Below are 26,580 nucleotides of genomic sequence, written 5' to 3' on the forward strand. Positions count from 1 at the left end.
ATTAAACTCTTGCTGAGATAAACTTAATTACCCATACTTATATTTAATCAATTCTAAGCAGCCATATCACATGTGTATGTTGTCAGTAGGTTAAAATGTTATTTATTTTTATGCAAGCTATACTACCAAAGGATTTTAGGTTTGTGTGTACTCTCTCTTCAGCTCCACACTATCATACAGAACTGTATACTTCTGTCCACAGAGCTACATGACCACACACAAATATGTATCAAAACCTCACTTTCTCCATATAGTTACAATCAAATGTGAGTATGCAAGCATAAACATACACACCCATGTCTAGTAGTCATAATGACATAATGTAGAATAGGTTTTGTGGTGTCTGTTATAAAGCTGAAATGTTGTTTACTTTTTTCAAAAAAAAAACTGTTAAATTTGTTATTTTCATTCAAACAATGTACTTACAGCCTTTATTTTGTTTAATATCCTATATAAAAGAAGTCATGCAGCAGTTTATTTTGTACAACTCTTAAAACTCAGTAAAGTTGTTGTTTAAACTGAGGGTGGGGAAGCTGTATGCATTCAATGCTTTAAACTTTTTTCTTTTCTAAACTAAAATAAATAAAACTTTCTATAACTTAAAATGCCTGGTGACCTCATTAATGCAGCTTTCACATAATCCCTTCAGATAAGCAGTATATGGTTTATAAGGGTTGCTTTTGAGTAATTCACTTTTAAAAATCATTTCCCTTGTGTATCATGTTTCTCCCCCAAGTCTTGCAATTCCTATCACAAATTTCTATAGAACAAAAGCTTATTTTCCTTCAGTGAAGTAGTAATATTGAGTATGGAATTAAAAAGCATGTTTTAACTTACAAAATCATTTCTCATCTTGTTGATTAATGTAAAGTCCTAAAACCTTCCAATAAGGTCCATTTTAATGTTCCATCATTTCCTATTTCTGGAGGGATTAGAGGTCATGTAGCACTTCCTTTCTCATGAGCTGTTCAAAATTAAACCTGGCTGCTGTGGATACTCAAATAAGCATGTGCTATTAAGAAAAAAACACTTTTAAGGCATTTTTAGACTTTCAGGCAGAAACATGAGGCAATAGAAGGATGATAAAAGTTAAAAGGGCTTGCAATCATGCTGGAGTAGTCACGATCTATGTAAGAAACACTGTAAAGTTTTAGTGAAGGAGTAAAGAAAAGAGTTCAAATAAGCCCCATTTAAAGTAAACTTCATTGAGTATGTGTTGTTTAAGCATTTTGCCAGCATTTAGTAAGACTGCTGTTGATTGGTTAAATTTAACAGACAACCATGACGTAACATATCTGCACATTCTCTTTCTTTTATTCCTGGATTCTGGATTGGCTACCATGCATTCAGCGCATCAGGCAATGAGCACACTTCAGCACTCGTTTCCATAGCAGGTGCAGGTTTTACAGGATCAGGTTGCGAGCTAATGCCCAACCCTCTTCAGAGGGTGCATCACACACTCACACATACACGCTCAAACCTAGGCCCAACTTAGAGTGTCCAGTCCACCAACTAACTGCATGTCTTTGGAATGTGGGAGGAAAATGGAGCACCCAGATGAAACCCACATGAATGCAGGGAGGACATGCAGACTCCATACAAAAGGCATCCCAGCTGAGAATCAGACTGGAGAACCTCTTGCTGTGAGACGACAGCAATAACTGCTACACCACTGCACCTTCTTTTAGTACATTGTTTTAAATAAAACTTTCACTCTATATCTAACCCAGGCTAATTATCATTACTTAAGATGTCTTACTGATATTTAAATAAAGTGAACTATAAAAATGTAATCAGTTGTTTAAACTCAGATTATATATTTCAGATTACTAATGTTATAGTCATAAATAAATAACATTAAGAATTTACCTTATATGCCTTTAGTCAGGAATAACACTTCAGGATGTGCAAACAGATTTTATTTTTACAGCACTGGGAGATGGTCTTCATAACAGATATCAAAATAGTCTGCCTGAACAGAGACCAACCACATTTTTTATACATTTTTCTTATCAAACCTAGTCATGCACTTTTATTATGTTACAATGACTGTGTCCTATAGAAAACTTTGCAAATGTCCTCATCCCTCATGATTTTCGCCTCAGACTTCACGTGAACACCTTTCTATACACAATTCATCTCCTTCCAGAGGGTCTTGTTTCTGACCTTGGATGTTTCAAACCTACCCTAGCAACAATACACTCCTAGGTTGGAGGAGTCAGGCTAACAAATTCCTTTTTGTAATAACTACATGCCTCACTTCATGCAACACGTACTATTCTCTCTTATTACATGCTAAAAGAATGCAGTTTAAATAGCAAGCTAAATTAGCTATAATACATCATTAAATAGTTGTGTCTAATCCATATTTTAATTCTTTGTAATTAACCTTCAGTGTCCAACCATAGATATAATTATTTTTGTCATAAATTTTATTTACTTTTATATTTATATATTAGTAGTTTTTTAGTCAGCTTTTTGTGCCAATTGATTTGTCAGCTGCATTTTTGTGTGCATAGCCATTTTATGTGCTTGTGTATAATCAGGTGTCAATAATGAATGTGAATAGAACTGCCTTAATAAATAAAAATCCATAAAAATCCACAAAGGAAATGAAGTAGTAATTTTTATAATACTAGTTTTAAGGTTAAAAATACCAAAAAGTTTTTCCAGGTTTCCAAAAACAGTTTTTTCCTTTTAACTTTAGAATAGTAATCATGAACTATGTAATGAAGCTCCTTATAAGCACACAGCACCCCCTATTTACGCAATTAACCATATTTCCAGCCATTTTTAGTTTCTTTTTTGATTTTTTTTTTTTTTTGTTTCAGTTTTCATTTTTGATGTGACTAGAATATGAACTCAAACCTCCTCCTTTCTTTGGGCATAGGTTTATTTGCAGCATTAATTATATGCAGTGTCATTTGATTCCATAAAATTTAGCTCACATTTCTCAGTCATTTGAGTCCACATCCTGATGTCTGCTGGAAATGTTGTAATGCTGCTAGAATTTCTGCTGGTGGATCAGCACAAAGCAACATTGCACTCAACCTGGTTTAAAGTAGGGGTCTGCTCAGAACCTAACAGCACCAGATGCAGTCACACCATAGCTTATGTGTGCCCCAGTCACTCATGCCTTAGTCATGCAAGGCCCCATTACAGACTTTTTTTATTTTTGGTATCTGACCAGCTTTTCCATTGTGGTAACATCCCATGTTCCATCTTATAACATTGCAACATTTCACTGACAAACAGTCAAGTTCAAAAACACAGTTAACAAAGAAAAACATCAGTTAAATTAAATTTCACCTTTGTAATGTCATTTTTCATCATAGGATGACTTTTAGTTAAATAGGGGACATACTAACATTATAGGAATCCATTTTTATTTTAGATTGCACATATTGACACAATCATTAAAGTTTTTTTTGTTTGTTTTTTTTTTTTAGGAGGCAGGACCAGCAGAAACTGTAGCAAAAGAGCATGTTGTCACTGGAGTTGTCAGCACTGTTTTCCAGTACCTGTTTTCACTGGGAGACAAATGGACTCTGAGATTTTTGATCTCCCTCTGTTGGCTCTGAATTCCTCTCTCACACCCCCTCTCCCCTCTGTTGGCTCTGGATTCATTGTCTGGATCCCCACAAGACAAGTCTTCTTGCAATGAGATGAATGGATCCAGCATTGGTAGTCCTCAGTTTTCCATCTCAGACTCAGGTGCCCTCCTGCGGCAGTTTTTTCTCAGACTTTTTCAGTATCCAAGTTTTTTTATAGTAGGCAGCAGGCGGTTGTAGTTGGTGGTAGGAGGCCTCGTTAGGGTTTAGTAGCAGGCTTTTTACTGTTGTGTTTAGTGCCTACCAAACAAAATTAACTGTTTTGATGACAAAGTTAACAAGCTTTGTTGATAGAGTTGAAATCAAATTTTTGCTTTAGGATTTTTTTTTTACTGAGGCATGGGACATGGAATTATTCTTTCATTAATATGGATCCTCATCTCAATTCAGTGAGGTATCTCATCTGGGAGGCAATTCCTATGGAAAGGCTTCCAGGCCCTCCTTTTACTTTTTTACAAATCTTAAAAATTTTTTTTTTTTCGGTTTGTTTACCCTTTTTATAAATCCAGTTGACTGGGAAAAGTTGGGACAGTTTAGACTTTACAGTTACAAAAAAGTTAAAACTCTTTTAACACTTTAAATATTAAATTATTAAAATGAGTCACTGTTAACTGTTATAAATGAGTATACCACATCGTGGTATATAATCAGATAACATTATTGTTTTTGTTTTTTTTTAATAACTTTGACTGCATTAGCTTTGTGACATGGATAAGCTTACACCCATGCTGAGAACATATAAACTTCCACCAAAATAAATTGTAAATGATTAGTCTTTAAATGACTACATGTATCCATCTGTGGGTTAAACAAAGAGGAGGTGTAGGTAAAACAACAGGTTGCTGTTTTATTTTATTTTTACTACATTATATTTTATATTTAAATTACAATTAAAGTTATACACAAGTATGAACAAGGAGAGTATTGAAGTTGAATAATTAAATATTATGGTCATACATGTATTGGTGATTATGTGATATTAACAGGTAGTAATGGGTAGGCAAGTAAGGAAGTAAAGACCATGAGTCACAGGATGTGGCTAGATGCCATGCCATACCAGCATCATCATTGTTTGTCCCATTCTTTCTCCCTTCACGTCAGATGCTTCAAGGCTAACAAGTTTCAAAACAAACACAAAAAATTATTTTTGGTTTTTGTTGTTGTGTTGTTACACATTGCATTCAAACAACAACATACAACATATGTACACAACTTACAACATTTTACACATTGCTTTGGGTTTACAAAGTGCATCTAACAATAACTTAATGATTTTAAATTTTTTTTATTTTTTGAATTTTTAATTTGATTTCTCTAAAACAAAGTCTCCCAAAACCAACCCAAAGTCATAAACATGTAAAAATTGTCAAATAATGGCTTAAATGTTCTGTAAACTCACATGCTTTGCTTTTTTTTTAACTCACAAGGCTTTTTGAAGCCACTAGCTCAACAATTTTTCTAATTTCACACATATGAAATTTTGTTGCACAATGTTGTTTTTTTCCAGTTCATTATTTCCTGTATGATCTCTTCCACAGGAGGATCTTCCCACTAGACCCATCAGCAATTCATGCTAGAACCATTCAGGTCCTAGGAGTGTCCTTAAGTCCAAAGTTAGTACACACACACACAATTATTTTACCATCCATCTTTAGTAGGCAACAGCAGAGGCAGGATTTAGACATGGAGGCAGAACAGAGAGAAGGATCAGAAAAATAGAAAGAAGTGTAAGTTTATATCTAGTTAGATGTGCAGTCAAGAAGGGATGAGTTTCATTTTAAGTAATAAAGATGATTCAGAGTTAGGGATAAGACTATAAGATCCCTACTCTGAGACTCTGAGATATTAAATGACCAAGATAATGTACCTGAGGGATAACTATGGCTTTTTTTTTTTTTTTTTTTGTTTTTGTTTTTTGTTTTGGTCAGATGGTCAGAAGATGCAAGGTGTTTCCTGCAAGGATAGTCAGAAGATACAAGGTATTCTGTTAACATTGGTGAAAGGAAAGAAATTGTGCTGTTAGTAAATCATCTACATATTGTACTAACACAGACCCACCCAGAAATATCACATTTTCCAAATCTTTTGTAGAATTTGAGAAAATAATGAAGACGATTCTGTATATCCTTGTGGCAACAGTGTCCAGGTATATTGCTGTCCCTGATAAGTAAAAGCAAACAGAAACTGACTGGCAGAGTAAATAGGTATAGAAAAGAATGCTGAACATAAATTTATTACAGAAAAGTAACTAGCTGTAGGTGGTATGCAACTCAGTATTGTTGCTGGATTTGGAACAACAGGAAAAGTAGGTAGTACTGCATTACTTACAGCCCTTAAGTCTTGTACAAATCTGTAAGTATTATTTTCTGGCTTTTTCACTGGAAAAATAGGAGTATTACAAGGGCTTTTAGCTAGTATTATTATTTCTTAATGTATTAAGAGACTGAATTACAGGTTTGATTCCCTGTTCTGCTTCTGGCTTTAGTGGATGTTGTGGAACTCTGGGGAGTGGTTTTGATGGATTTAGTTTTATTTTTACTGGTTTTACAGATTTTAATATACTGAATTCATTAGCATGTTTAACTCATAAATTAGCAGGTACCTGCTGCAGCAGTTTTTAGTTGTCTTTATGCCTTCAAAAAGGCTTCTCCCAGCTTTTGCTAAGAATTGTAACACCCCACTGATTCTGCTGGAACATCTAGATACACCCTCTCTGATGTACAGCATACGGTACCACCCAGCTCACACAGAAGATTCACTGGCGCAGTTGTACTCAAAGAAAATAATGCCTTTCTTGTCAGTTAGACCCAAATAAATGGGTATAGGTTTTAAAACAGGATATGTAACAGTAGCATTTGTTACACCAACTGCCTTTACTTTGTTTCTATACTAGTATTTAACTGTCTGTAGTAACCTTTAATACAGACCTAGTGTTTTTAGTTCCACCAAGAATCGAATTGGCTTTGCATTTATTTCTACTTTAACATAGGGTCCTTTTTGATTCAGTGGCAGCAAAGGGATTAAGATGTATTTTTATTTTATTACCCTGCTATAGTCAGTACGGTGATTTGCAGTACTTAGTATGGACTTTGTCTTTTTTTCTGCCAGTCTATAAGCACTTTTCATTTGATTTTTTGTATAGGGTTTGCAGCACTACACAAAGGTAACTGCAATAGCTGGTTTAGCTTGTTCATTTGGATCTGGCATTTCTAAATGTTTAGCAAACACTGCTTTAAGATGACTCAAATAATCTGCAGGGGCTTTCACTTAATTTTGCCTACATGCCTGACACACTTATGTAATTTGCCAGTGCTATCCTTTTATTTATTAGTGCATTTCCTGTGGGAATAAAATTTATTTTAGCCTTTTCAAGTAACTGTGTTCTTATTTTATTGGAATAACTTTCCAAAACATCTGGTTTGAATCTGTCAAAGTAGGGTTGTAATACTTTTTTTTTCTCTATTCCTCCTTAAACCTTTATGGATTTTTTTATCTTATTTTAGTTAGAAAACATTTAGACATAGTATGCAAATCAACATTAGCCCCCACCCCCATTTTTTTAAAGGTGCCAAAAAAATCTTCTGCAGCGGCAATAGCCTCTTGTCCTACCATGTCATGTGAATGCTTGTGATGAGCCACAGGAGTGTCAAACACTAGTTCTCCTTTTGGAAAGGTAGAAGCTTGTTGAGAATGATAGGAAGAAGTAAGGAAAAACACTTTTCAACTGCAGATGCTGTTCTAAAGTTGAGATAACAGTACAATGCTGACCTTGTGCTCAAAAAATGCAGAGGTCTGAGAAACAGCAGAATCTTGTACAGGAGCCGCCCATACCAGTACATATGGGGGTGGGGAGCAGTAGCTACTGGAGGATTATTATCCTCTTAAGACATTTTTGCTTTTTGGCCATTTTCAGTTTGTTCCAAACCTGCTAAGACAGGATAAAGGGATTCCTTTTTACTGGTCTGTACTGCTTTTTTAACATATTTTACTTGCTGCAACAGTTGTTTATTAGCATTCTGTAACCCCCTCAATGCTGACTCTTTTTTCCCTTTCAAGAACTTTGGTTTACCAAGAATAAAATACTGACATTTGTTACTGACTTACTTTGCTTTGTTTTTTCTTTTAAAAAGCCTTTTAATGTCAGCAATGTAGTCTTATCATAAGTTCCATTTAATGGAAATACCCCACCAGCACAATTTTTAGTAAGCTGAAACCAGTCAAACAGATATTTACAACTTTCCTTCCTATAGTTAAAATACATAAAATATGCAAGTGTTCCCTTTTCAGGGATTTGATCTTACTTGCTTATCTTTGCTCCCATTTTGTTTTTTTTTTTTTATAAATCAGTAATAATAAAATTGTTAGGCTTACCTTACAACTCCTGGATTTTGGCAATTCCAAAGACAGAAAATAACTGTACTAATCCACACACCATTCAGGGAAGGAAGGGAGGAAGTCTGTCACCATGCAGCAACATAGGAGAGGTTTTGATCAGCCTTTTCCCACAGCACCCCCTTGCTTTCGTCTCTGAGGTTGGGATAATGGGGTGGATAGGTACTGTGTCCAGAACTGACCACTCTTTCGGACCCTCTGAGGGTACTTTCATACAATCAGAAGTCCCAGCATGCTTTTGGGCTCATGGGTTTATTTTAACAACGCATACCTCTACATCCTATCATGCAGTAGGCTCATGGATTTGTTTTAACAATTATGCTAAGGGCTCATGAACTTGTTGTATAGTCTACGTCCCAATCATGCGGTGGGCTCATAAACTTGTTTTAACTTTATTTTTAACTTTTTCTTTTCTTTCTCTCATACATTCATACATTGACAGAATAAAAACATCTCTCATACTTCTTACCTTTCAATACTGAGGGTACCGCCCTCAACACAAGGCACCTCCTTGTATTAATTTGTCTTTTAATGTATGTGCACATACATTTACTATATTCATTTATTGTGGGGTCCTCCCACTATTACTTATCTTACAACCACTCAGTCAAACAAAAACACAGTCATGCACTTATACTACAAACACAGTTATGCACTTACATTTGCTAAAATTGTCTAAAAAAAGAAGAAGAAGAAAAAAAAACACAAACTATCCCTTTTCCCCTTACAAAACAATTTCCCTGCCAAAGTTAGTATGTTTGCACACCCTGAATAGCTGCACATCTGAGTCTCTGACTATTCCATACAAAGCAGTGTGGAATTCACAGAAAATCTGTGATGGGCCCTATTCCAGAACTGCCCTGCAGCAATACCAACGTTCAGATCCAGAGAACGGCACCAAATCATTATAGTCATAAATAAATAACATTAAGAATTTACCTTGTATGCCTTTAGTCAGGAACAACACTTCAGGATGTGGAAACAGATTTTATTTTTACAGCGCTGGGAGACGGTCTTCATAGCAGATGTCAAAATAGTCTCCCTGAACAGAGACAGACCACATTTTTTATAAGTTTTTCTTATCAAACCTAGTCATGCACTTTTATTACGTTACGACTGTGTCCTATAGAAAACTTTGCAAATGTCCTCATCCCTCATGATTTTCACCTCAGGCTTCATATGAACACCTTTCCATACATGATTCACCTGCTTCCAAGGGGTCTTGTTTCTGACCTTGGATGTTTCAAACCTACCCCAGCAACAATGCACTCCTAGCCTGAAGGAGTCAGGCTAACAAATTCCTTTTTGTAATAATTACATGCCTCACTTCATGCAACACGTACTATTCTCTCTTATTACATACTAAAAGAATGCAGTTTAAAATGAACAGTAAAACTGTAGCTTATGAAGCTGTATTTTTCTCGGCCCTGCATACAAATTATATTTGCTTTTTAACAATCATATTACATCATTAATAAGCTGAAATGAATATACATTTTAATAAGCTGGTCTTGTCTCATAACACTGACTATTAATATAACTATTACTTATACTTTTCCCCATCTAATGGAGAATCAGATGTATTTCAATAAGCAGGAATTTATTGCTTATGGACAGTATAGTTTAACATGATAAAATAAAAAGATAAAAAGTTTTACCTTTTGATGAGATCCATTCAGAAATGCTTCAAAAAACAAGTTGTTATAAAACCATGCAACAACATGTATTTTCATTTGCCCCTGAGTTTTTATTTTTTTATTTTTGCCTTTTACTGCCCATTAATTTCTTGTAGTATGGCTTTTCAGAGATGAGGTCCACTCCATGTCTTCAGTGGGATTAAGTAAGTTGTTTTTTGCTATACAAAAGAAACAGCATCTTCCAGGGTTTCAAATGTTTTTCTTCCTTCTGGTATCCCTGAACTCTAAATATACTAAAATCCAATGTCACAAACTCAGGGAGAAGTGAAAAAGTGTAAATGAAACAAACCCCATTTTTCACCCAAAAGCAAATTATAGCATCTTTGACAAATCAAATTCCACCATGCTAACATCCCACCAACATAAACACTCAGTCTTTCTATCATACTGTTCTGTACAAAGATAACATGTGGCACATTCTTCTGTGGTGCTGTCGAGAATGGCTGTAGTGTACTGCTCTGTTATGGCGTTTTTTTTATAACATTGTGATGCCATAATGAGCTGCACGAGTATTGAGAGATGGTTTACAGGCAGTTACTAGGCTTGCAGTCCAAGGGACCATTAGACTGATAAATGTGTAATGATCACTGGGGCCTTTTAAGCCTAGACAAGCATCCTAAATCTGACAAGTTCTGGCATCCTTGGTAGTGTGAGAAGGGGCTTGAGAGGTAAAACATTTACAAGCAGAGACCTGGGAGATGAGCTCTTTACAGGCTGCCTGTGTTCATTAGAGACATAGATGCAAAACCAGGAGTGAATTCCAGATGTTCTTCATGTTTCACTGTTGCAGTCATCACACACGGATTGTCTGCCTGCAGGTAGCCTTCAGTCAGCCCGAATACCAGAGACTTAGTATTTCTGCATCAGTTGCTATCGATCCAGGACTGATGTCAGGTTGTCAGGGGTATAAAAACAGGCAGCCAACATCAGTCTTTCTTGCCGAGGAGCCCATAGCAGAAGCAGTTTGTATGAGTGCCGTTCGGCCGCTACCTGAGTTTTTTGTTTACGAATTGAATCATCCTGAAGTCTTCTAAAGCTAAGTACCCCATTGGGGATCCTTTTTTCTTGCTCTAACCGATGTTAGAAAAAGTTAACAATTGTCTTGCCTGTGGAAAAGCAAATACCACACCGAGCATCACCTGATTAGGCCCAGACCACGACTTACCTCACTGTCTGTTTTGTGCCTTGTTCAACGCCTGAACCATCCATCGTCAGGCCCTTTTTGTCACTAAATGCTTTTGTTCTCGATCTCCGTATTCTTAAATGGCTTCAGTAAACCATCTGACTACCGATATTCCGAAAAAATGTCCAAGCTGCTGATGACTCTTCCGTTAAGCTAGTCGCCAGTTCACCAATACTCAGTGAGGTGCTTTTGCAGCCCCTGATGCCCGTTTCAATGGATTCGCAGGCCTCTACCGAGACCCATTTGGAGTCCGGTATGCTGCGAGACTCTTCTTCGACTATGGAACCTGCGGATGTCTCTACCTTGGATGGGTCCGAAGCCGCTGAGCAGGCACCGGCTTCTGAGGAAGTACTTTGCATTACCGATGTTCGACACAAACTGACTTCTTTTGCATCTTCAGTTCTGTCTAAAACTACCATGTTTCTAAGGCCAAGAGTATGTGCTACACCTAGAAAACTGAAGACCCAAGCGCATGCACCTGCTCCCTTGCCACAACATCAAATGCTTAAAATGGCAGAATACCTTATTATGCTGATTAGAGGAAGCCAGCCTTCCCCTGCTAAGAGGAAAAGAGACCTGTCCCAAGCAGCCTCAACAGACCAAGAGTCTGACGACTCTGAGGCATCTGATTATGAAGACATGCCCTTATCTGCTTATGAGGATTCAGATGCAGAGGAATCCATTCCCTCTGCCTCTCCTTCAGAGGACTTTTCTTAAGGTGAAACCCTACATACTTTAAGAGAACATTTCCATTGGGAATACCAAAGACTATCATCAATCCAAAAAGAGACTCAGAATTTCTAGATTTGCCACAACATAGGCCTTTAGCAATATCCCACAGTCCTGGATGTTGTGGATGATGTCTTTATGGAATCCAGTTTAAATCTTGATACTTTATCCCCTGCTCCTAGAAAACCAGACAGGTACTACAGAGTTCCTTTACAAAAATCTGTCTGCTGACCCAGAGGTCATCTCCCAGGGGCCTAAAGGTATCAAAGCAACTACAGCTAAGAATCCCACCCCTTCGGACAGGGATTCCAGAGCTTTGGATAGATGGGGTAAGAAAGTATATACCTCTACAACTCTCACCATTAGGGCTTTGAATTGTCAATTTCACATTCTGAAGTACCTAAAACATGTTATGGAATTTATTAAGCAAAAATAGCTACCTTTACAGACTGTGCAGAAAATAAAGAATTGCAAGAGCTTATGCATTCTGCAAGCCAAGTCAGCAAGAATACATTGCAGTGTGGCTTTGATGCCCTAGAAGCATCTTGCAGGGCAGCAGTCACTGGTTCTGTACTGAGAAGGCATGCCTGGCTTAAGGAGCAGACCTTGCCAGACCATGTCAAATCAAAGCTACTAGACACTCTTTCGAACAAGGACAATCTGTTTGGCACAAAAGCAGAAGAGGTTCTTAAAAAGATGAAATAAAAAGCTAAATCTAAGCAGACAGTCAAAGAATTTTTGCAAGTACAGCCTCCTAGATTCAGTAGACATTGTCCATTGAAACATTGGTCCTTTCCAGCCCCCTCAAGGCCATCTCAAACTAGACCCAGTGGAAATAGACCCCCCCAGACTACAGTCTCAGGGTATGCAGAGATCTAAGCAATGGAGTGCCTCCACCTCTAAAGCAGGGAGTGCTAAACCACCCCCTTATGGAAAGAATTTTCTCTACTGCACTCCCCACCTCTGCCCAACTGCTTGTGCCCCTAGGAGGAAAACCTGTCCTTCATGCAAAAAACTGGATTTCCATCACAAAAGACCGATGGGTCCTCAACATTGTATCCCAGGGCTGCAAATTCTACTTCCATTCACTGCCAACCCCAACAGGGTTCCCAAACCTCCCACCAAACCAATGGGCAGAGGCACAAAACCAAGTTCAATCTCTGCTATCTATAAGGGTGATTCAACCTGTTCCTGTGGAACCGATAAGTCAAGGATTCTATTCCAGACTTTTCCTGGTACCCAGAAAGGAGGGCACTTGGCGCCCAATCCTAGATCTTTCAATTCTCAACACCTTCCTGGTGGTACCAAAATTCAAAATGCTCACTCTGCAGCAGCTTCTACCCATGCTAGCCAAAGATGCCTGGTTAGCCACCCTAGACTTAAAAGAAGCCTATCTGCATATCCCTGTAAGGGAGTCATGCAGGAAATTCCTATGCTTCAGGGCAGGGTCAATGCATTATCAGTTCTCTGCTCTTCCCTTTGGCTTATCCACTGCTCTCAGAGTATTCACAAAATGCCTGGCCACAGCCATTGCTTACTACAGACAGAGAAATATTCAAATTTACCCATACTTGGACGACTGCCTGATTCAGGCAGACAGTCAGGAATTGCCGTTGCAGCACCTGACATTTGTAAAAACCTTCTAACCTCCCTGGGGTACACCATCAACAAAAAGAAATCAAAACTAGTCCCCAGTCAAAAGATTGTATCCTGGGAGCAAACTTGGACACAGCATCCCAGATGGCATACCTCACTCCAGAAAAGCAAGCCTATCTGACAGACTATTTTACTCTAATGGCCACCAGAACCCAGCTATCCACAAGGAAAATCCTGCAGACCCTAGGGTTCATGGCCTCATGCATCCTACTAATTCCATATGCCAGACTGCATATGAGGAAACTTCATTGGTACTTAAAAAGTCTTTGGTGCCAACAGTCTCAGGACCTGGAAACTGTCATTCCTATCATAACTTGTCTAAGGACAAAGTTTCTTTGATGGGCAGCAGCATGCAAACACAACAAGGGACTGACCTTTACTCAACCCCAAGCAGTCCAGACCCTGACCACAGATTCATCAGACTATGCCTGGAGGGCACACATGGACAGCAAGTGCATTCAGGGCCACTGGAGCCCAAGTCAAATTCATCTGTGCATCAACCAAAAAGAGACTGTAGCTGTGCAGCACACTCTGACAGCCTTCAGATCTCTGCTCTTCCCAGGACACCTGCAAATAAAAACAGACAACACCACAGTGATGTGGTAAATCAACAAGCAGGGGGGAACCCACTCTTACCCACTCTGCAGGCTAGCCATGGCCCTGTGGAACACTGCCTTAGACATGCAGGTCAATCTGCAAGCTCAGTTCCATGCCAGGCAAACAAACTCACTGACAGACTACTTAAGCAGAAATCCCCTAGACCCACACGAGTAGCAGTTAGACCCAGCACCTTCAACCTTCTGATTCAGAAATGGGGGAACCCAGAGGTGGACCTCTTTGCCTGCAATCACCAGCTCAGCAAATTCTGCACCAGGACACCTTACAGCAGGGCCTGGAAAGTGGATGCCCTATCCTTCCAATGGGTAAACCTCTCAATCTGTGCCTTTCCCCCTCTGCCCCTTCTCCCAAGAGTATTGCTCAAGATAAGACAGGACAGATTAAGGACAATTCTGATTGACCCAGACTGGCCACACCAGCATTGGTACCCACTTCTGCACAGCCTGTCACTGGTGACACCTACACCAGAACCCAACCCTGCTCTCTCAGCAGGGGGGACAGATCTTGCATCTGCAACTGCAAACCCTAAATCTTGCAGCCTGGCTTATTCCTTGAAATCTCCCCCAGTAACCAGCCTAAGCAAGTAGGTGCTGAACATCATCCTTGAGGCCAGAAGACCCAGTACAAGGAAATCCTATGCTGATAAGTGGAAAAGGTACTGCTCCTGGATTGAATCTAAAGGAGAGGACACAACTCTGCCCTCCCTGCCTCTAATCCTGGATTACTTAGCAGATCTACTCCACAGAGGCCTATCCTTCTCCTCCATTAAGATCCATGCCTCTGCCATTTTGGCTCATTACAACACTGAACTGCCTCTCTTCTCTCACCCACTTATCGAACAGTTCCTGAGAGGGGTAAACAACTTAAGGCCACCAAGGAGAGCTCCCACCCCTGCTTAGGACCTTAACTTTGTACTGGAAAAGCTCACGCTACCCCCCTTTGAGCCTGCAGTGTCAGCAGAGTTAAAATTCCTCTCTTGGAAAACAGCCTTACTTCTGGCCATCACTTCATCGAGAGGAGTGTCTGAGCTACAAGCACTTATGGCTGTGGAACTCTTCATTATTTTCCATGCTGACAGGGTTTCCCTCAGGACTAACTCTTCCTTTATGCCTAAAGTGGCATCCAGTGTGGCTCTCAACCAGTCTATCCATCTGCCAACCTTCTTCCCTAATCCTCAAAATAAAGGGGAAAGGATCCTGCACTCCTTGGATGTGCACAGACAGCTCAGATTCTACCTGGATAGGACTAAGCCCTTCAGGAAATCTAACCAGTTACTAGTCAGCTTTGCACCAGGGGCAGAGGGCAAAGCCATTTCTAAGCAAACAATTTCTAAATGGATAGCACACTACATCCATTTCTGCTTCAAGCATCATGGGAAACCAACCCCTCAGGGGGTCAGAACACATTCCACTATGGCAACTTCTATCTCTACAGCATTCCTCAGAGGGATTCCCTACCAGGGACATCCTGGAAGCTGCTACCTGGAGTTCTGTACATACCTTCACCAAGCATTACTACCTGCCTATCTTTTCCAAATCCAGGGCGGGTTTTGCAACAGCAGTCCTGCAAGGCATACTAGCCAGCCCCAACTCTTCTTGACTGCCTCCACCCTTCCTCAGCTTTGGGAATCTACCCAAGTGTGATGACTGCAACAGTGAAACATGAAGAACATAGTACAGTTGTGTACACTTACCATAAATATAGATGTTCGAGTGTATTCACTGTTGCAGTCCTGGTTTCCCTCCCTCCCTTCCTCCAGCCCCCTTGCCTCTCTCTCTCTCTCTCTCTCTCTCCTCTTTATGTTTAATACTCAGCCCTTTTAGGGTTTTGGTATTGGTAATTACTTCTTTCTGGGGGTGTTTTTTCACCACTGTAACTTAGCTTCCTATTTGGGGGGCTCCTGACATTTGGGGCAAGAAAAACTGATGTAATGGTATAAGCTGCCTGTTTTTATACCCTTGAAGACCTGACATCAGTCCTGGAGTGACAGCAACTGATGCAGAAATATTAAGTCTCTGGTATTCGGGCTGGCTGAGGGCTACCTGCAGGCAGATAACCCAAGTGTGATGACTGCAACAGTGAATACACTCGAACATCTACATTTATGGTAAGTGTACACAACTGTACTTTCCTCAACCAGTTGTTCAAGTTACACTTGAATAGCGTTAGGGAGGAACTCTACTTCATATGGATACAGAGCCTGTTCCAGAGAAAGGGTACTCTTTGGGATGCATACCTGTCTCTCTAGCAGGTCTTATTTATATCACAGGCAAGGTTTATATATTTAGAAGAGGTAATTCTGATGCTTTTTGTTTTACAGATGTGCAGGAGGCCATCAGATTGGGTTCCAAAGATGCCTTGTATGCCAGGAGTAGATCTCCCCTCAACAGCCTGTAGGACCAGAATAGAGGATACATAAAACATGTTGTTTATGTGTTGTGTTCTTTTAGTGAGGATCCTCTGTGGAGATTCCAGTTAATAGGATCATAGGATCATAAGAACTTAGTAGGCTATTGGCCCTGAGGCCCTTACAAGCCTAACCAAGAATTTAGCCCATGTTCCAACAAGTCAGCGCCCACTGTCCTTGTCCAGTAGGGAAACAGATTGAATCCCAGTGGTGTATTTTTTCTCCCTCCAGTTATCTAGGTTGTGCTTAAAAAGGGCAAATGAAGTACTTTGCTTGACGTGGCAAGAAAGTCTATTCCACAGAAGGGAGAGTCTCTGGGACACAAATCTGTCCCACCAACAAGTACTATTGATGTCACAGACTAGCTTGAGGTCATGCGTGCAGGTCAGTCGAGTGGAACTTGACTTGCGAATATGCAGCAGTTTGAGATTGCTTTGTATGCCAGACAGAGGTCACCTCTGAGGAGTCTGTATGAGACTCAGTAGAGGGACATGGCTTTTAGCCTATCTGTGTAGGATAGCTTTTTGAGGCCCTGGATTCTCCTTGTGAGGAGCCTCTGTGGTCTGTCCAGCTGCTGCATGTGCTTTGTAATGTACATGCTGAAAGGGGCATTGTACTCAATAATGAGTCTTATAAGGGAAGAATACAGGGTTGTTATGACCTCCATGTCTCTGGATGAAATACCCTTACTAATGAGGTGGGCTATGTAGAAAGCTTTACATACAAAGGAGGCAGTATGGTGGTCAAAAGTCACTTTGCTATCAACCTGGGTACTCAAGTCCCTCATGACTGATTGTGTGCTTAGGACCTTGTTATTAATGTGATAGTTTGTGGGGACGTCACTCTCCCCAAAGAGGATGATGCATTTTTGGGGATTCAGTTTGAGGCGACATTTCTGGCATCAGTCATCTGTTTGGATGAGACCCTCTTGCAGGATGTCCACATCACTAGGGGAATTGATGACAGTGCCCACCTTGAAGTCGTCTGCAAACTTGGTCAGTCACAGCCCATTGGTTTTGGCCTACATCTCAGAAAAGTATATCCCAAACAACAGAGACCCCAAGACCGATCTCTGGGGTACATCACTCATTACGGGTCTACTGCTTGAGTTGTCTTCCCCTATTTTGACTAGGTGGGTTCTATCAGTGAGCCAGTTTGTTACCCATCTGGTAACATATGGATTGATCAAAAGTCCAAAAACCAAAGAATGGCAAACACAAGGCAGAGGACAAAGTAGATTCACTCTATAAACTTTTACTAAAAAAATACATGATAAACATGAAGAGCTTTTCGTCTTGTTAAATACAAAGACTTCTTCAGATGCAAGTAAAACCTGTCTTAAAACATTTTAAATAGATGAATACATTGTCATGTGATCCCAACCCACCCAGTGAAATCCAATTAAGGATCTATGCATGTTTTATACTTAAAGACGTCAGTCCTAATTTACACTTTAGTGCCATTGCTTCTTTCAGCAATGAAGAATACATCCTACCCACCCCACTTATTGTACCATACAATGACTACTATGTTCCCTTTGAGAAATGATTACTATCAAGGACACAAAAGAGGTAGAAAAAATGAAAACAATATGAGGAACATAAAGTAAAATTCTCATTCTAAGTGGAAACAAGTAGTCTATGTTACAATAAGGAATCAAGCTATTTAGAACAAAACAACCAAGAATAACTTTAACTTGAAGTATGCACCAGTTAAGTGATGACCTTATCACTCACAGCACTTGGTCACAACTCATATGTGGTTAATACTCCAGTCATCTGTGCAAAGTTTTAAATTTTAAAATACTAGAAATCGTACATGTTTCATTCAATCCTGGATAATTGTATGCGTTCATCAAAATCTGCCAATATAACTCTCTTGCTTCTAATAGTAATGTACAAAGACCTCCTCTTGGGTTTTGGGGTATTTGGTCGATGACCATGTATCCAAAATTGTGTGTGTTGTGTTCGTTTACATGTTTGGCTAGTGTGTTTTCCAGTTTACTTTTGCCTGTGGCATACTGGTGTTCATAAATGCGTTCCTTGAACTTACGTTCAGTTTTGCAAGTATAGTAAACTGGACAAACCTTGCATCTAGCCAAATAAATGACCATCCGAGAATTACAGTCAAACCTGTAGTTGACCTTGTATCTGATGTTCCTTACAGAAAAATTGTTTGTTGTATCCACCACTTTACACTGTGAACACATGCCACACCTAAACATACCTACATTTCTTGACCCTTCTCTCATTTTGTTTTCCAGTAAACTTTAAAATTTGCTCCTTTACAGAAAACAACTGTAGGGTGCGGGCCTAAAATTTCACCAAGTGATGGATTGTTGTTTATTAACTCACAGTTCTTCTTTACTATACTCAAAAAACTGTGTGTTTCACATGAAAATGTGGTGACCAGGCTCAAATGAAAGTTAGTTTTATTTGTTGTAGTAGGTGCAGCTGATTCCCTAACCTCCATGTCGTTCTGTACCTCAGAAGAATTACCTGGTAACTGTAATAACGGTTGGTATAATCCTATGTCTCTTTTATAGGTGACTTCGTGTATGAGGTCATCGACTAAGTTGTTTGGAAGTCCGCTACTTGTGAACATACTTTTCAGAAGTTGACATTCTATTCTAAAATCAGAAATCTCTGTGACCATCTTGGCTGCCCTTACCAGCTGACCTTTGACCACTGCACGTTTTTGGTGAAAGGGGTGACTACTGGAAAAATGCAGAAAGGAGTTAGAGTATGTCTCCTTTCTAAATAAGGTGGCTGTATAACCTTTTTTCTGTCTATCCTTTCTGAGCAGTACATCCAGGTACGATATTATATTATTGTCATATTGATGTGTGAATTTCAAAAACTCGGTTGTACTGTTGAAATATGACACAAGGTCGTGGGCTGCAACATGGTCACCTCTGATTATGATGAAGATATCATCCAAAAATCTACAATAAAAGTGAATATGTTGTTTGATATCCACATTTGTTTGGATGTAGTCATTTTCCCATTTCTCCATAACCCAGTTGGCAAAACTGCCACCACAGGGAAGACCCCATGGCAACACCTACCTTTTGGAGGTAATATTCTTTTCCAAACATTAGGTAGTTGTTAGACAAAATGATGTCCAATAGTTCACCTATTAACGAAATTTCTGAATCAGTTGCTCCCCCGTTTTAGAAACAACATTACCCACTCAATACCTGTTTGTTGTGGAATTGAGGTATACAGGTCCTTCACGTCGACTGTCAGGAACCCATACTCTTCCTCGAATCCTAAGTTGTTAATTTGTTCCAGGAAGGACCATGAGTCCTTACAAATACATGGAACTCTGTCCACATATTTTTTGAGTATGTGGTCGACAACTTTGGCACAACCATACATAATGGAATTACGTCCATCGACTAGGGGTCTCATTGGTGGGTTCATAATGTCTTTATGTATTTTCGGGATGCCAAATAATAAAGGTGTCTTTGGACTGGGAATTGTCATAAAATTGTAGACCTGTATGTCAGTTCTACTATCAATAAACAATTCCTCAATATATCCTCTGATTCTGTTAGAGGCAATGTTTACTTCATTCAAGGATGCATGTTGGTATGTTGTGCTATCTAACACACTATGCATCCTTTTCTCGTAGTCCCAGCTGCCCATGATGACCAAACCCCCACTCTTGTCAGGTTTCATACACCTGACCATACAAGAACGTATCATAGCCAAGGCCTCCTTCTCTTCCTTACTCATGTTACTGTGCCCCTTATCCTGTACAAGTGAACGAATGTCTAACTCACAAACACCCTCAAATAAAGAGAGTACTGGATGTAATGGTGGGTTAAACCAGAAACAGGATAAGCTGTCCCATTCTGGTAAGCTAAGATGTCCCGATTTAACTTTTTGTGTTTAATAGATTTCGATTTCTCAATGAGTTGGTCTATACTGCTAAAACACCTTTTATATTCAAACTGATAGCTGATAAAATCCTTGTGTTTACAAATTTTTTCATTTAGAAACATGACTCTACTATACTCCAAGGTTTCTTCTGGCAATTTATCTACGGGTCAAGGAACTCGGAGCCGGGAGCCAGTGTTAATTAACCGTAATCAGGCATCAGCATCTATGCGGCTTACTAATGCATCGGAGTCAGTGACAGTACTGGACATCCATAACTAGCTCAATGTCAACATTTCGTTCATGCAGGATGGTGACAGAGAACACCGTAGTGAATCGACACAAGGTAACAACAACATTGGATACAACAGTATCCCTAAACTTAAAGAACTTGACCATAAGCTTCTTAAAAGTAAGAAACTCCACCTTGAAGTTTCTTACTTTAATGAATGTTTAAAACGTGTGTGTCCCTAAAGGTCTCAGGAGGTGGCAGTACCCGAATGGGTTGGAGAAAACTCTGCATTTTATACAAAATTGGTTGAGCACTTCAACCAACAGGGGCTTGTGATGCTAAACATCATGAAGAAGCATTATTGTTAACAAATAGAGAGTTTAGCCCCTGAAATCATGTCTCTAAATGAAGAAATTTGTAAACACAAGGATTTTATCAGCTATCACTATGAATATAAAAGGTGTTTTAGCAGTATAGACCAACTCATTGAGAAATCAAAATCTATTAAACATAAAAAGTTAAACCGGGACATCTTAGCTTACCGGAATAGGACAGCTTATCCTGACCCACCCAGTATACAAAACCGGAAGGATACTAACGTTAGGAGTGACAACAACCAAGACGAACAACACTGTGAACTTAAACCATCAGTCCTAAATGACAACCAATAGATTGCCAGTAGTAGTGACCTGAGTAACATTCGGTCACCTGTGGTCACAAGGAGTAAGGCGCCTAAAGGAAATAATTCCAGCAACAATAGAAATGATTACCAGACTGACAATAATGCTGGAAATTTTTGGAGGGGCCAGAATGTTTGGCACAACATGTATCAGAAGAAGCAAGCACAATCCAACAGATACCCACCGAAGAACAAAACGTAGAAGGAGGAGAAGCTTTGGAGAATCAGTATCCGTTGTGTAAAATCCTACAAAATCAAACAGGTGACTTTAAAGTGTATAATGTTTCATCTGTAACAATCGACAAAGTTTTGATAGACTTATTTGCCAAGGGAAGCACATTTGTTCCAACAGTACATCTAAATGTGACACGGGCCATTATTGACATTAAATGTTTTGTGCATAAAGCCAACTTTAAGCTTATGTTCAACAATGACACTCTGCAGTTGGAAACAAAATTTAGAATAGCGAGTGCATTTAACCCACCATTACATCCAGTACTCACTTTATTTGAGGGTGTTTGTGAGTTAGACATTCATTCACTTGTACAGGATAGGGGGCACAGTAAACCACAGTATAACACGAGTAAGGAAGTCAAGGAGGCCTTGGCTATGATACGTTCTTGTAAGGTCAGGTGTATGAAACCTGACAAGGGTGGGGGTTTGGTCATCATGGACAGCTGGGACTACGAGAAAAGGATTCATAGTGTGTTAGATAGCACAACATACCAACATGCATCCTTGAATGAAGTAAACATTGCCTCTAACAGAATCAGAGGATATATTGAGGAATTGTTTATTGATAGTAGAATTGACACACAGGTCTACAATTTTATGACAATTCCCAGTCCAAAGACACCTTCATTATTTGGTATCGCGAAAATACATAAACACATTATGAACCCACCAATGAGGCCCCTAGTCGATGGACGTAATTCCATTACGTATGTTTGTGCCAAAGTCGTCGACCACATACATGGAACTCTGTCCACATATTATTTGAGCATTTGTAAGGACTCATGGTCCTTCTGGGAACAAATTAACAACTTAGGTTTCGAGGAAGAGTATGGGTTCCTGACAGTCTATGTGAAGGACCTGTACACCTCAGTTCCACAACAAACAGGTATTGAGTGGATAATGTTGTTTCTAAAAAAGGGGGAGCAACTGATTCAGAAATCTCGTTAATAGGTGAACTATTGGATATCATTTTGTCTAACAACTACCTAATGTTTGGAAAAGAATATTACCTCCAAAAGGTAGGTGTCGCCATGGGGTCACCCTGTGGTGGCAGTTTTGCCAACTTGGTTATGGCGAAATGGGAAAATGACTACATCCAAACAAATGTGGATATCAAACAACATATTCACTTTTATTGTAGATTTTTGGATGATATCTTCATCATAGTCAGAGGTAACCATGTTGCAGCCCACGACCTTGTGTCATATTTCAACAGTACAACCGAGTTTTTGAAATTCACATATCAATATGACAATAATGTAATATCATACCTGGATGTACTGCTCATAAGGGATAGACAGAAAAAAGGTTATACAGCCACCTTATTTAGAAAGGAGACGTACTCTAACTTTCTGCATTTTTCCAGTAGTCACCACTTTCACCAAAAACGTGCAGTGGTTAATGTTCAGCTGGTAAGGGCAGCCAAGATGGTCACAGAGATTTCTGATTTTAGGGTCGAATGTCAACTTCTGAAAAGTATGTTCACAAGTAGGGGATATCCAAACAACTTAGTCGATGACCTCATACACGAAGTCACCTATAAAAGAGACATAGGATTATACCAACCGTTATTACAGTTACCAGGTAATTCTTCTGAGGTACAGAACGACATGGAGGTTAGGGAATCAGCTGCACCTACTACAACAAATAAAACTAACTTTCATTTGAGCCTGGTCACCACATTTTCATGTGAAACACACAGTTTTTTTGAGTATAGTAAAGAAGAACTGTGAGTTAATAAACAACAATCCATCACTTGGTGAAATTTTAGGCCCGCACCCTACAGTTGTTTTCTGTAAAGGAGCAAATTTGAAAAGTTTACTGGAAAACAAAATGAGAGAAGGGTCGAGAAATGTAGTATGTTTAGGCGTGGCATGTGTTCACAGTGTAAAGTGGTGGATACAACAAACAATTGTACTGTAAGGAACATCCGATACAAGGTCAACTACAGGTTTGACTGTAATTCTCGGATGGTCATTTATTTGGTTAGATGCAAGGTTTGTCCAGTTTACTATATTGGCAAAACTGAATGTAAGTTCAAGGAATGCATTTATGAACACCAGTATGCCATAGGCAAAAGTAAACTGGAAAACACACTAGCCAAACATGTAAACGAACACAACACACATAATTTTGGATACATGGTCATTGACCAAATACCCCAGGACCCAAGAGGGGGTCCTTGTACATTACTATTAGAAGCAAGAGAGTTATATAGGCAGATTTTGATGAACATATACAATTATCCGGGATTGAATGAAACATGTACGATTTCTAGTATTTTAAAACTTAAAACTTTGCACAGATGACTGGAGTATTAACCACATATGAGTTGTGACCAAGTGCTGGGAGTGATAAGGTCATCATTTAACTGGTGCATACTTCAAGTTAAAGTTGTTCTTGGTTGTTTTATTGTAAATAGCATGATTCCTTATTGTAACATAGACTACTTGTTTACACTTAGAATGAGAATGTTACTTTATTTTCCTCGTATTGTTTTCAGTTTTTCTACTTCTTTTGTGTCCTTGATAGTAATCTTTTCTCAAAGGGAACGTACTAGTCATTGTATGGTACAATAAGTGGGGTGGGTAGGATGTATTCTTCATTGTTGAAAGAAGCAATGGCACTAAAGTGTAAATTAGGCCTGACATCTTAAGTGTAAAACATGCATAGATCCTTAATTGGATTTCATTGTGTGGGTTGGGATCACATGACAATGTATTCATCTATTTAAAATGTTTTAAGACAGGTTTTACTTGCATCTGATGAAGTCTTTGTATTTAACAAGACGAAAAGCACTTCATGTTTATCGTGTATTTTTTAGTAAAAGTTTATAGAGTGAATCTACTTTGTCCTCTGCCTTTTGTTTGCCATTCTTTGGTTTTTGGACTTTTGAGAAGTTTGTTTTGTTTGCCTGTTTTCTTGGAACATATGGATTGATGCCTAGGTGAGAGAGTTTATCTATTATACCTGAGTGGGGAATAGTATCAAAGGCTTTGGCCAGGTCATGGTAGGCAGTTTCACCATCTTCCCCTTGTCCATGGCTTTGGTGACTGTCTCAAAGAAGTCAACAAAATTTAACAGGCATGACCTACCCTTGATGAAACTAAATTGTGTGGGATTGAGTGTTTGAAGGCTGAAAATGTCCTTGTTAATGAGGACCATGATGTTCTTTTCCATGGCCTTGTAGATCAGGATAGTTAGGCTGATGGGTTTATAATTTCCTGGATTGGTGAATGTTCCACATTTGTGCCAAGGGATGACAGTGGCTGTCCTGCACTCAGCTGGGATGAAGCCAGTATTCAGGCTTTGGTTGAACAGGGTGCCTAATGGTGCTGCAAGTTCCTGCCCGAGTTCATTTAGAATGCAGCCTGGGATGATATCTGGTCCCATGGAAGCTGTACTTTTTGCCTTTGAGAGGGTAGTGATGACTAGAGATAGGGAAGGGGGGCAGTTGCTGGGGATGTCCTGATTTACTGATGGGAGGACAGAGGGGCAAAGTTTTCACTGAACCTGTCTGCCAGCAGGTTGGCTATATCTATAGCATTTGTGTATGTGGTGTCCTTGACCACCAGTTCTGAGCAGATCTGAGTGCTTCCTTTGAGACTGGGGACATATGTGAAGAAGGCCTTATGATTGTCTTTAGTAGATGTGGCCAGTTTGGACTCGAAGTTTGCTGTGGAGGATTTCATGAGTGCTCTTATTTGCTTACTCAGGCTAAGGAGAGATTGCTTCCATTTAGGTACCTAATCCTTCTGGCTCCTGGACAGCAACATTTTCCTTTTATTATAGAGTTTATTTATTGCAGATATCCACCAGACAGGTTTACTCTTCCTTAAGACGGAGGATTTTCTTCTGTTGGGTATTCCTGATTCCATGCAGCTATATAAATGCTTATATAGTACATTGGTGTAGGTTTGGACATATGTGCCAGTTCCTATGGAGGGGGAGGGGGCTGTGAATCTGTCTATACCTTCCCTCAGGAGGTTGCAATCAGCTTTGGAGAAGTTTTTATTGTTTGAAGCTAGCTGGGGAGGGGTCAGTGGAGATGGTGACTTTGAAAGTGACCATTTGTGGTCAGATCTTACCAGGGAGGATGACACTGTAGGGATGCTGCACTGGTTACTCATGTTGGTTAATACCAAGTCCAAGATATTATCACCTGTTGTGGGGATGTTGACCAGATGGTCCAAAGCATTTGCACTGATGCACTTTTCGAATCAGTCTCCAGAGCCGTGGACGAGGGTAAGGTGGTCCACATAGCCTATCTGGACCTCGCCAAGGCCTTTGACACCATCCCTCATTCTGGAATCATAGATAGACTTACTAAGCTGGGCATTAATCCATACATCACTCGATGGGTTGCCAACTGGCTTACTGACAGGACCCATACTGTAAAAGTAGCCGACTCCAAATCCAGCTCCAGACAAGTAACAAGTGGAGTACCTCAGAGTTCAGTCCTGGGACCACTCTTGTTGGCATCTACTTCTCTGAAATACAGGCCAACACTAAGGGACTCTGGCTAACAAAGTTCGCAGATGACTGTAAACTGGGAGCCATTATTGAATCCCCAAATGATGTGGATACTCTACAAAAGGGCCTTACAGAAACAGATGCTTGGTGCCAGAGCCATTGGCTCAAGCTCAATGCCAAGAAATGTATAGTTATCCCCTTTGGGAAAAAAACATGTACCCATGAATTACCACATAGGTGGTAGTACACTAAACACTGAAAGTGTGATATGAGACTTAGGGACACAGGTGGACAGTGGTCTCACCTTTGATAACCACATTTCCACAACAGTCAGGAAATCCTTATATTTGGCACACATCATCACTAAGGGCTTTTCATCCAGAAAAAAGGAGGTCATTGTCCCACTGTACTCATCCCTCATTAGACCCATTATAGAATACAATGCCCCGTTTGGTATGTACCTCTCAAGACATCTGCAACAACTGGAAAGGCCTCAGAAATACCTCACAAAAAGAATCACAGGCCTAAAGCAGATGCCCTATGCTGACCGCCTTAAAAAACTCCAGCTATACTCTGTCGCATATCGTCTACTCAGAGGCGATCTCTGCTTAACATACAAGGCCATGTAAAACCCAGAGCTACTGGAAATGCTACACTTAAAGAAATCCCAATCCCTCAGGGCCAAATGGTCCAGAGATCTAAACCTTGTCATCACAATAAACAAAACATGCTGGAGGGATAGGTCCCTGACCCAGAGACTCTGCATACTCTGGAATAGACTGCCC

The sequence above is a fragment of the Protopterus annectens genome, chromosome 1.part1, assembly GCF_019279795.1.
Source record: "Protopterus annectens isolate FY-2018-M chromosome 1.part1, PAN1.0, whole genome shotgun sequence".
Lineage (NCBI taxonomy): Eukaryota > Metazoa > Chordata > Ceratodontiformes > Protopteridae > Protopterus > Protopterus annectens.